This window comes from Elephas maximus, chromosome 7 (assembly GCF_024166365.1).
Source record: "Elephas maximus indicus isolate mEleMax1 chromosome 7, mEleMax1 primary haplotype, whole genome shotgun sequence".
NCBI classification, from domain to species: Eukaryota; Metazoa; Chordata; class Mammalia; order Proboscidea; family Elephantidae; genus Elephas; species Elephas maximus.
In genome coordinates, this window is record NC_064825.1 from 74,005,366 (window position 1) to 74,009,884 (window position 4,519).

The following is a 4,519-nucleotide window of genomic DNA, read 5'->3' on the forward strand; positions in this document are numbered from 1 at the left end:
TCAGTGTCGGAGTAACTTAACTCTGAGAGTCTGAATAATATACTGGTTACAGACGCAGAAGATTGTCTTAGAAGCTAGCTATTCCAGAAAGTAGGGGTGCCAAGCCCCAGCCCCAGGTATACTCAGAACAAGGCATGATGGTTGGTCTTTTTTTCTCTGTCTACTCCAGAATTTCTGGTGAGAGCACTGGCCCAAAGCAATCAGACCTCTGTGAGGGTAGGGATGTGGGTGGAGGCACTGTGCTCTTGAGCTGAGCCACTGCCACAGTATGTGATCCTGGCCAAACTGCTTAGCTCTTCTGTGCCTCAGTTTCTCCAGCTGTGAAATGAACATAATAAACACCCCATCTTCTGCTTCCTTCTCAGGGAAGTTGTGAGGAGGCTTACCCTGCATAATGAGGGTTTAACTGTTCCAGTTCACAAAATGCAAGATTTTTCTTCCTTGAACAGCTTAACAATAGCACATAAAGTAATTGCTCATAGTTGGTTAATCCTCCCAATTAATCCAGTATTTTGTTTTTTCTTTACATAGCAATATTTTATGCATCTGGTGGCATAAAGACAGTAGTCAAACATTTTGGCAGGTGACGAGTTAATAAAAGTGTGATGCAAGCTATGCCCTAACCACATAGAGTTACCAGAGAACAGGTCCCTTCTCATAAGGACTCTTTAACCCCAGCCCCTCTGTCATTCCTGGCCAACCATCTCATAGCTGTTCACAACTGGGTCCCTGAGGTCATAGGCTGATGTCACAATTGGTGTCTGAGCTCTGTCTCCCAAAATGGCTATGGAGAGCCATTTCAGTTCAGATAAGACCACACAGTTGCTGAGCCAGGAGCTGTCATGCTGGGTCATCCACCATCTGGTCTCTAATGAAGACAGCCCAGTTCCCAGGACTCAGGGAATAGAACACCACACCTTCTAGAACCACCCATCTGCCCCTGCATACACCACCAGCTGAGAAAGAAGCCCCACAATGATTGTCGTCTTGTGGATGCTTCTCATTGCAGGAACGATGTGGAAGGGATATAAGTATCCCCCGGGAGGGGTAAGTGTACTTCAAACTTTGTTCTCTATTCCTATTTTGAAATGTATTCCCCCAGATAAAAAATGAACAAGCATGAAAATCCAATTCCAGTAACTTGGGAAAAAATACTCTATTTAAAAAAAAAAAAAGTTATTGTAGCTTACCTACTTCTATCATTGCAATCTACTTAGCTGGGCGAATTGCCACTTTCTTTCATGTGATCGTTTATATTTTCCCAAGTGTCTTTACTCTTTCTTAAGTTCAGTTTCTTTCAAATAAACTGGAGAAGGGATATCTGAGGCCCAGAGTCGGAGCCATCTGGCATGGGCCATCTAGTCTCTGTCCTGCTAATAGACTTTGTGTGCTCAACTTCAATACCATTTCCTGAATCAAACACTAGCAACCCAACTTAACTCTCCCTCACTGAGTAAACACTGGTCTCTAGAAGGGTTCTGGTGGAAGATGACTTCCTTTCTCCTCCTGTTGGACTTTGGAATGTTTGTCTTTCCCCTGCCTCTTTTCGGCTCCCACAGTAGTAAGCCCCTCTGACAGTTGGGATTGGAGGCAGTAGATTAAAAAGAACTGGACACAGCCACCCCGGCCTGTCCTTGGCAAGGACAATTGCCTCAACCCCACATTTAGCAACCACTAGGCAAGACCCACCTGATAAACTTTTTTTCCCCTAGAACCCGGTGGAAATAAGCAAAGATGATCCTGGTGAAGTAATGCAGCTCTGAAGCTAACCTGACCAGCTGTACAGTTCCTGTTGGTGGTTTCTCATAAAGCAATTGCACATTATTTTGTCATATTTTATGTAAAAAGTTACTGCACTTTCTAAGAGAATGAAGACATCGGTGCTCTGTTAGCTTGTAACGGGGAGTCAAAGGTAGTCGCGGTGGTGAGGAGGTGATTGGGTCCCTCTGTTTCTAGTCTGTGTCCTTAAGGATCGAAATTCTCTAGAGCTCTTTTTAGAACTATTTCCCAAGTAATGCCTTTCTCTTGAGTCTAGGGCCCAGGGTCCCGAGGTAAGAGAAATGTTTCAGAGTGAGGTTACAGCAACATTAAGCCTATTCTTTAGTGGTATTTCTCGTGGCCCCTACTGACCCACAGCTTACACGTCATTTTTATATTGGGTGCTAGGTACCAAAGTATACATTATTTTAGTCCTTAAAATAACCTTCTGAGCTGGTTATTAGTCTTGTTTTACAAATGCAAAAAAATGAAGTTGAGGGGCTTAAGGATCTTGCCAACCCACACAGCTCTGAGTTGCAGAGTCAAAATTAAAATTCAAGACTTCTCCTTTGCGCACCAAGGAAAAGAGCCAAATAAGAGTCTGTGGGACCTCCAAAATGTGCCGTCTCTTGGCTCAAATGTCTTCCTCACCTGAATGGCCATGAAGTCACCTGATGATTCTCTTAGCAGTGACTGTTGCTAATGCAGGCAGCGTGTGTAGAAACAAAGGCAAACTGCTCAGCCCTCAATGATTCAGTTTTATTGACTTTACGAGACCTAGGATGGGAACCTAAGACCCATGCAGTTAATAAGGGGTTTGAGCCCTAAGCAGAAGCAGCACTCAAAGGTTGTTTGGAGCTTTCAAACCCTAAAACAGAACAAAACAAACCCTAACTTTAAATACTTCTAAAATATATAAAACTGTTCCCATTCTGTAGCTGCTTGGGGAGGACCAATAGCTCCATTTTTCAAGAGAAGTGCACCCTTACCAGCAAAGATCTTTTAGTTACACAGAAATAGTTTGTGGATAGCTATTTGGTACATGTTTGCAAAACTATTCGTAAGAGGCCCTTTGCATGAAATGGACTACCCTTTTTTATGGAGAGAAAAGTGAATTTCAACATCCACAAGCAAAACTAATTTCTAAATCTAGGATACTAGTATCTCTTATAATACTTAATTCTTACGTAACCTAGACTCAACACATTCCAGTGGGTTAAGTACCTACATTCTTTGCTTGGCTGTGCCCACTTGCCTCATATAATCCCTAATGACTCATCTTCTTGCCCATTTCAGGCTCTTATTACAGGGGGTCAGAACCTACTCACTTTTGACCAGAGGAACTATATATATATATATATATACACACACACACACACACATATAAATATACACATAGCTCTGCTTCCTCCCTCCAGTTCCCTGAGTATGTCACCAGAATTCGGGCCATGAAGTTAGTCTATTGCTCTGTCCACTTGAGTTCTCCTGTGTGTCTGGTAACAGTTCTCTAAGGTGGTGCGGGAAAAGGAAGCAGTAGCTGGGTCTCAGCAGATGGGAAATGTGTAAGGGAATCAACAGAGGAGTGTAGGAGGCAAACTCCATCTCTGAAGTCTGATGAGTCAGCTGGGGTTTCTAGCTAGAAAAATGTTCAGGGGAATAAGATAAGAAATATCTCAAGGTTTTCATAAATAAATGCAAGCCAGTGAAAATAGCAATAAAATATTTTTAATGCCTACAATTTCTTATATACATAAATTGCAAAACTTTCACCTGTATATGCAAAAGTATATATTCTTTTGCAGGTCAACAGCACCAGAAAACAAGCTAAGCTATGTAAAAGTTCTTTTATTTTAACTTGATTTGTCCATTATGTAAAAGACGATGGATTTAGTAACTCCAAAGAAATCTATATCCATCCTTAATTATACACTAAATACCTGAATATTTCATCACATCCACTCACAAAATAGTAGTCTAATACATCCAGCACACTGAAAATAAAACAGCCAGACTCTCTTCATATATTTATTCTCTTTCCAAATATGTTTTGGTCTTCTGCTGTATCTCAGAAAGGTACCAATAGCTGCTTTTAAGTTACAAAATGCAAAACGGTATTTCTTGGAGAAAATCTTGGGAGCTACCTTAAAAAATGAATTCTGAGTTCCCATAAACTTTCTGTTGTTAACAGTCTTTAAACCTCACACCACACATGTAAGGCTGCCTGTGACATGTGGTACCCTGGCCTCCAAATGGACATAACTGCGTTTATAATTTAGAGAAAATATAAAAACAAGTTATGAAAGTAGCCTTAAAAGAAAGTGCCCTTGCTTTGACATAGCAGTATCAAGAGCAAGTGGGACTGCGCAATCAGAGCCGTAGGCGTTTTATGGAAACGACTTTCCTTTCACGCCATTTGTGTTAGAGAATGCTGCACCCATGATCATGTAACATTATTACAATCGTGAAATAACATCACTACATTCGTGATTTAACATTACCCAATAAAAGGCACATCTTCAAATATTAAGAAAATCTGAAAATCAAAACAGGATACATTTAAAATCAAGCACTTAATTTGTAAACCTTAATAACAGCTATTCCAGTTTCTTCAAAGGCTTGTGAACTTTTTGTAAGAGTGGTCAGAAAGTGCAGAACAAAATGGAAGACGGGGAACAACGCCGAGATTAATTTAAATGGCTTGCTCAGGACTTTGCTGTTTTTGTTTTTAGTTATGGAAGTGCCCTTTTATGATGTTGATACA

General features: G+C 40.9%; 1 protein-coding gene across 2 annotated transcripts in view; it reads left to right on the plus strand.

Annotated features, from left to right (window-relative positions):
• The window catches only part of MISFA (mitochondrial sheath formation associated), a 47,983-nt gene that overhangs the window by 18,926 nt on the left and 24,538 nt on the right, over positions 1-4,519 (plus strand). The window lies entirely within an intron of this gene.